This window comes from Epinephelus moara, chromosome 1 (assembly GCF_006386435.1).
Source record: "Epinephelus moara isolate mb chromosome 1, YSFRI_EMoa_1.0, whole genome shotgun sequence".
Lineage (NCBI taxonomy): Eukaryota > Metazoa > Chordata > Actinopteri > Perciformes > Serranidae > Epinephelus > Epinephelus moara.
Window position 1 is genome coordinate 36,143,157 of NC_065506.1, and position 8,639 is coordinate 36,151,795.

At 38.9% G+C, this 8,639-nt stretch overlaps 1 pseudogene; it reads left to right on the plus strand.

Moving 5' to 3' along the window:
* The first annotated feature begins 3,905 nt into the window (after window positions 1-3,905).
* Window positions 3,906-4,039, plus strand: LOC126396649 (uncharacterized; annotated as a pseudogene).
* Window positions 4,040-8,639: the final 4,600 nt, after the last annotated feature.

An 8,639-nucleotide genomic window follows, 5' to 3' on the forward strand; every position in this document is an offset into this window, starting at 1 on the left:
ATCATCATAAATCATTTATTTATCCATCCATACTAAAATTGTACGTATGGACAAAAGCCAAATATCCCTTTGTCCAAAATGTTCGTAAACATGGGTCAGAGTTTCTCCCATCAAGTCTGTCTTCATAGATGACAACTTCTGCATAAGAAGTGGCGTACACCTCTTTCAGGCCTCATTTCCTGTGTACGCAATGTTTATAAAAGAGACCCCAGGTCCATTTGCATTGGAGAGAAAAGACCTCCGTGGATAATTCGACACTCGCTTAAAACTTCCTGAAAAAATGTGAGCACACGTTACCCGGTGCTAGGCTAACGGCCTGTTTTTGACGTGCCAAACACTGCTGCAGAAACAGATTTGTAACGTAAAACTGCCTTACTGTGTGTTTTTACTGGCTTAAATCACAGTGCCTGTTTGTTTCGGAGAGGAGGAAACCTCTGCGGATAATTCACCTCCTGGTAAAAACCTCCTGAGCGTGTGGATCAAAAAAAAAAGTGAGCAAACATAGTAGCCCATCTGTGACATGCCAAACAGCATAGAAAAAACATAAATTTGTAATGTAAAACTGCTCTATTCATTGTTTATACTGGTTGTAATCACCTGGTCCATTTGTTTTGGAGAGGAGGAAACCTATGTGGATAATTTGGCTCCTGGTAAAAACCTCCTGAACAATGAACACTGAAGGAAATTTAAACAGGAGAAGTTTCAGCTGGCTGCCACCTGCAGTCTTCACCACTAGACGCCACAAAACTCCATAAATCTTACACATTGTTTCTTTAAAGAAGATACATGGGTCATCCAAAACCAACCTTAACATCAAACAATAAGGCACCAGCTGATAATAAAAAAGAACCTACAAGAATCGGTAGCTGAACATGAAATTGATGTGATTCTCCTTGACTTGGTCAGTCTAATTAGATGTGATATTAATGCAGCTGTTGGTCATGAGGTTGGATCAGGTGTAGCCCAGGCTTGGATGCTGACAAGAATTAAAAATCACTGGACTGGACCTACTCCAACACACACGCAACACCAGGGTTGCTCCCACATGAACTTGAGTGATGCAGACAGACAGCAGATGTTGTGCATTGACAGATATGAACTCGTGTGTTCTCATCCTCTCCCAAAATGTTTGTGCTGAAATCTTTATGTGAGGACACTTCAAGACACCATCAGTTATTTAAAAATGCTGCCTCTCGGCCCTCCCCCTCCTCCTCCTCCTTCTGCCAGCTCTCACACAGGGACTTTGTTCTGAAACAGGTATGTTCACCTGCAGTGGATTTTCCATTAGAACGAGTGCTGTAGTGAGTCAGTCCTAAACAAAGCCCTCAGCAGTCCCTCTCTATCATGACCTCATGTGCTTGGTAAACAAAGGCCCGCAGATTACAAGGGACAGGAGAGAATGGGAAGGGCGCTCGTATTGTACTCTGTTCACAAATAGCACAAAGCATAAAGGGTGTGAGTGAGTCACTCATTGAATAAAGTACTGTAGCACTGGTAAAGTGTTTGTATTAGAGGAAATAACTCTCATTTTAGGTTGGAAAGGATTAAGAAATAACCAGCAAAAATTCTGCTGAACTCACTGTGCTCCTATCTGGTTTCATTGCTGACGCCTCTCGAGGTGTGAGCTGACATGTTATCAAGACAAAAGAGAAACAACGGTGTCATCCAAACACTGCATCATGCGAGCAGCATCTGGGAGTGTGTGTTTTATTTAACCCTTCTGAACCTGAACCTATGCAGCTGTTTGGCTGAGTGTACAGTTGGTCTATTATGAAAAACAGACAGGCTGTTTACATGAGAAGTGACGGTGGATTTGAAGATGTATTATGAGCCATGAATAGCCCCAATAATAAAAAGTGCATCCTGCCCTAAACGTCAGCAGTGATTCTTATTACAAGGCAGCCACAGCAAAGCTGTAGTTTTATATTTCCTTTCCTTTTTGGTTAAAAATAGTAAGTTAGCTCAGCCTCATAATGTCAAACACATTCTTTGAAGAGAAACTTCCGGTGCAGTCCCTGTTTGGAGTGGGAAAATAATAAACATCAGTGATGGAAAACTTGAAATCTTGTGTGTTTGAATTTAATAAAAAAAAGTTTATAATTTTAAGAATTAATTGGATGACTAAACAATTACTTTTATATGCAGGAGTTAATCCCTCTTGCATTTTTTTATAGGCCTAATAGCTTATTTTTGGGTAAACAACCCTCCAAAAACAGAGTTTATATGTAACCAAAACAAGGCTGTAGCCATGGAGTCAACACTGAGGGGACCAAATCTGCCTGGGGGTCCCACACAGAAAAGAATAAAACTCAGCTCATTTCCTATTATATTATTTATTATGTTATTTATCATACGCTTCCGCTTCTGCTGAGCATGTTTGAATATAGACAGAGATGTGTCCCAAATAACTGCTGCCTTAAACCAAATCAAGAACCAGAGCAGAACCAAATCAAGTCAAACAGGTCCCTTCAACATAGATACAGTGTGTGTGGACACTCCTAAAGGTAGAAATATTACAATGTAGATCAATAAATGAATGAACGAATGAATTTATGAATGAATATTTTTTATTTTGGTTACATACATCTAGAAAAAACAAAGATTATTTCACAAAAATTAAAATTAAAAAAAAAAACAAAGACAAGAAGTAAAGAAATGAATAATTAAATACATTGTACTCTAAACTATAATCCACAATTCTTCTTCTTAGATATATAAGTATGAATACTGGATACTTTTACAGCATTACATTCTGAATGACAGGCACATTTCACTTCTAGTTGCAGGCTTGACTGGTGATTAAATGACGCCATCTGGTGGTTATAAACTTCAGGGATTTAGCATAGAAGCAATACCAACAAATGTCCAGTAGGGGTCAGAAATATACAAGGAATTTGACTCCAGGCTTTTGTTGCTGGTTGCACATACACATAATAGACACACAGTTTTAATCAAGGACAACAAGCTGAGCAGAGTAAACACCAACACTTGACTACTATAAACATTTGACTATACATGTACATACATAAAGAACACCAAGACCTTGAAGTTTGTAACCAGTTGGACAATAGTGCAACAGAGTGTAAATGGTGCTGGAATAAATATACTGTGTTTCTTATAGGTAGCTTCTTTAAATATATTGTATAATAGTTCATTTTTGCTGGACTAAAATGACCTGTGACAGATTAATAAAGTTAAATTAGAGATGATCCAGTCTGCTCGCCCACGTTAGTCCATTAGTACTGCAACATTTTGGATAACACTGATGCTGACAGCAGACAGGGGGATATACATTTTGTATTTCCTTCTTGCATAATAGAAGGAGCACTAACATATTTATGTGTTGTTTTAGGGCTAAACTTTTTGTGTCTAGGGGCTCCTGAGAGTGGATGTGAACCACAACACACTGTCAACAGCATGGCTGAGCATGCTTTGTCACCCTAATTTCTCAACTTCACTGGTTTGGTGTTGCATTCGATAAAACACTCAGACATCTAAAGTGACACTACATATTGTGAAATGTATTGTAACTTCAGTGATGTTGAGTTAAAGTGAAGCTTTTCAAGCAGTGAATCAATTGCAGGTGTCATCGTGGCCAAAATGCTACAACAGCTTTGCCACCAGGAGTCTCTTTCAGCAAGCTGAGTCAGCTGGATTACTTTGTAGAACCTGGAACAGATCTTTAGTATACAGGTTAAAGGATTGCCACATATCCTAAAGCTCTGAGAAACCATCAAAGATCAGAGAAGTAAGAAGATAACAATCTTGCTCATATATCCCAGTCTGTCCCGTGAAATTTGAAGTAAAAAGAAGAAGTAGACCGATGCAATTTTGAATGTAGCTGTTACCACTTAAAGGTCCAGTGTGTAGGATTCAGTGGCATCTTGCGAACTGAAATTTTTCTCATTCGTGTCTTGGCCTTTTGGCTAAAATCAAGTGTAGTATCTGTTCTTATCAGTTTAATATCTAATATGTCCTCTGTAAGGGGATGATATTTTGCAAATGTCCCCGCTGTGGGGCGAATAAAGGACTATCTTATCTCTCTTACTTTATGTGCCTCATGCAAAAACACGAAAATGGAATTGACCCGAGTTTGAGCCAGAGTTTAATTTGTCCATTCAGGGCTACTGTTTAAACAACATGGAGGACTCCGTGGAAGAGGATGTATGTAGATATAGACAGCTCATTCTTTTTTTAAAGATTATTTTTATTGGCTTTTTTGCCAGGACAGAAGGTGAAATGGGGAGACAAAGAGAGTGGGCACTGACATGCAGCAAAGGGCCATGAGCCGGATTCGAACCCGCGGCCGCTGCAGCGAGGCAATGCCTCTTTACATGGGGCTCTGGCACTATCCACTACGCTACCGACGCCCCGACAGCTCATTCTAAGGTAAAGAAAAAGCAACAATTATTATTTTCAGTGGTTATGAACTTAGATGCCACATAGTTATAAATATTATATACAATTTCTACCAATAGATGCACCTAAATCCTACACACTGGACCTTTAAGGTTACCTTGGAGATGCAACAAAATGTCATCAAGAGCTGTGCTGTTGTTTGTAATTGATTGATTGACTGATAGTCATTGTGGCTTCCATCACCTGTCAATGAGAATCTGTCATTTGTTTGCGGCTCAGTCAATGTGATGAACCTTCCGCTGCACAGGATTGTGGGTCAGGATAGCCAGAAAAGCATGCTGGCTAGCGCACTGCACATTGTGACCAGATGCAGTAAGACATCCTGGTATTTTTTGACATACCATGTATTGGGACATTTTTTTGTCTGCCATTCTAAATAGTTTGGTAGTATGGGTGTTGGAACACATCAATAGTCCCAGTGGTCCACAGGAAGGGGAGGAACATGTAGCTCACTGCCTCCTCAAAGATGGTGAACTGATGGTGAGAGTCATATTGCACTGATTGCAATATCTTCTCTTCCAAGACCTGTGGGTGCAGTTGTATAGGGAGGCGGCTGGAGAGATTGCTGTCATGGTAACATTGTGACATATGACTCACAGCGTTGTTGCTTATCCTTCCTCTTTTCATCCTTCCTGTGCTACCTTTATTTTAGAGAGAGAGGTCAGTCTGCTAGTGTACTCTCCTGTTGTTGCCTTGACCCCTAATAAATCCTAGTAGTTCACCGTAGATAGAAATTTAAAAAAATAATGAACTTCACTAGGAAAAAAAATGGATCACTTTAATTTTTTATGCCTTTATTTTCACAAAAAGCAGTGAGCTCTGCTTCTCCTCCAACAAATACACCATGAATAATAGACTGATTTGCAGTTCAATCTAAAGAGTGACATCTCACATTGAGAACATCATGTATAATTAATGCATCAAGCTCTCTCTGTTAGATCTGTCTTTGTACTCTTACATACGTTTAATGACCTGATTTCCATTAGAAAATGCCAGACAGTGAGATCATCTATAACCTCGAGAGTCTCATTGAATAAATTAATCATTCAGATTTTATGAATGCACTTGTTGCTTCGCAGTGTGTGTTTGAAAGCGAGTTAGATTTCATGGCGGTACATCCTGTGCGTCCCCAAGCAGCACCTGCAGTCTTTGTGCTCCTGCTAAATTACATATTACTACCTTTCACCAGCACTACATTAAAATTACTTTGGCCCATTCGTACAATTATGGATTTCCACTGCCAGCACTTTGCTTTTACATGTGTGAGTAACTAATAACACGGCTTTAACTCCCTAGCACAGTGATTCACAATGGAGGAAACAAACTCAGGTAATTCAGCACCATTCAGGGATCTGAATAATCATGAACCATACCGACTACACAGACGACAGGGACAAGGGGCAGTGAAAATTTCCACCAGCTGCTGTCCGGGACTGATATTTGGAGGAATACTGTCCGAGTTCATACATAGGCTGTTAGGTTACTAGGTGATTTAGCTGGCTTTCATTTTCCATGCAACAATCAATGATTAACTAACCTGGCTGTCGCAGGCTGCAGGTTGATATCTCATAATGATAAAAGATATTCTGGTTTTAACCTAACTTTGAATATGGACTTTAAATGACAGACTGTGATTACAAATTTACACTGGAATTAACTCAATACCTTCACTCAATATACTGCAGATGGAGTGTGAGAGTTTTAAAATATATATTTTCTACAGAATTTATGAGGTTCTTACTGTAACTGTATCACCTCCTGTCTGTTCTAAAAATAAAAGGGTTTTGTTGTGTGACTGGTGTCAATATGATTGCAAGGAATACGGGAAAATTCTGTTTAGTGTATAAACAGTTAGATCCTCATTTGGCAGACTTTATGACACTGATATCCCATCTTGGGAAAATCCCTTGTAATTTTTTTAATAGCTTTTCCATGTGGTAATAATATAAAAAAAAAACACCCTATTTTTATGCATGGTTGGTCATGGGACTGCTAACCAGGTTCCTCTCATGGACGCCATCCTGCAAATAACAGCATTGGCCCCAGATGTCACATGCAGTAGTTAGTGGTCACAGAGACCTGCTAAATGTTTCCACCCAATGTGAAAGGATCTCTCTCGTCCTACTTCTTTATGTGTTACACAAGAAGAGTGAGGTGACCAGCTCAGTCTTGAATCTAAGGACCTTTGATTGTAGCAATCTAACAAGGGACTATTTTTACCGCTGTTTACAAGGTCAATTTACAGCAGGTAGCTATTTGATAAAAGGGACAACCAGAAAAACTGAGTCCACACTCTTGAGCCAGTTTTGTATTAGTTTGTAGAACTATGTGGTTTGTGCTAACTCAGTTACTCACAACTCTGCTTGTTAAAATAATCCATGTAAGCACAATACATAGTATACTGAGACAAAAGGCCCTTAAAACTAGATTTGAACTAAAGGCCTATCTACAAGATGGGGCCTCAAGATTAGGTGTTGGCAGATGTTGCCTTCAAGTGGAACTGCCCATTTTCAATTTCCATAGATGTTATTCCTGTGGTCAAAGACAGTCCAAAAATATTAGTAAATATCAACCCAAATCCAAAAACGAGAGTGCTAAAACCATAGACTGTAAAAATAATGGACGTAGTAACTGTGACGTCACCCATTAGTTCATGGACTTGGGGGTCCAGATGTCACCGTATTTGGATGAGAGGCTGATGCTGTGGAGGATGGATCTAACTGAGAAGCCAAGGACACTATCCAAGGACACCTGTCACTCAAAGCAGTTGCCCTCAATTAGGCATAACTTTAAGCCCTGATAAAATGTAAACGGTTGAGTTCTATAAAATTCATCCCCCGTATCGTTTTTGTAACAGGCTATAAACATGTTTATTTCTGCTGTACAGTTGGGCATTTTGTGTCTATGGGGATTGACTGGCTTCCGGAGCCAGCCTCAAGTGGCCGGGCACTTCCATGTTCATACTTCATTTTCCAGCCCTGGAGGTTACAATTTGACTAAAACCCAAATTTGTGATGTCATAGGGTATGAAGTCTGGAACTGCTCCATTGACAATGACTTTGGGAAAGATGTTATAGATGATGCTGACTGCATCCACAGCAATATTCTGAATATATGGGTACATTTTCAGTTTCAAAACTGAGAACACTATAATAGAACAAAGCTCATTTGGGTATAAAATGAAAATAAAAGAAAACAAACATTTTGTGGGTCCAAGAAATCAGGCGTCCATTAATTGTCAACAGAGCAGCTCCAGACCTTATATCCTATATCCTATAGGCCTATAGTTTTGAGAGACAGTAGCTCATGTTCACAGAAATTGATTGAACTTTCCTCAGTCATGGAAATAATCTACTGGAATTTTTTATTGTAGGTGGTGTTCCCCTTTAATGTCACATGTTAGTGTACATGGTCATTATGAAAAAATGCAGTTAGTTAAATAGACAGTATCTTCACTTCCTCTGTAAATGATTGCACTTTGTCATACCTTTAGTGTAATGAATAGATAGATATATTTTAGTTTAACCTTTAAGAGAATATGTTGCTTTTTGGATTAGTTGCACCTACACCTGAGAAGGTGTCAATTCTTAAACCTCTATTTCCTTGTGATTGTTAACACCTAAGTTTGTTGCCAATCACAGGTTTTTTTTATTTTATTTTATTGAGAATGAATCATTCACAAAACATATAGGCATACAAACAGACTTTGTATGTTTTTTTTCCCATTAGTCTCAAAGCACTAAGGTGTTTTTCCATACGAGTCTTTCTAAAAACAGAGAAAAGGGGCTTTGTGTTGTAGCAGCAACTTAGGGCTGGATACAGTCTATGGCTGGAGCCAGCTAATCTTGGGAACGTAAACTTAAAATGCAGCTAATTTATTATCACAACAAATCATCATACAGTTTAGCTTATGTGCATTTTCCATTTTATGTCCCAGTAATTAAGTCATTATTGTTTTGTTGCAGATGCTAACAGGAAGCTAAGCTACCGGAAGTTAGCAACTGTGCTGGAAAACTGAATGACTAGCATTAGCTCTGTTTTGTCTTCAGCTGAAGCATTTCTTTTTTTGTTGTTGTTTATCCCAGTTTACTTCAAATACTTGCACTCCATAGCTAGTTTGTGATTCAAAACATTTCAATCAAGGTTCGTAATTATCATTTTAGTCGATGGTGTTGTTCATTATTTTGAAAGTCTAACCGGAAACAGTATTATTGTTGTTC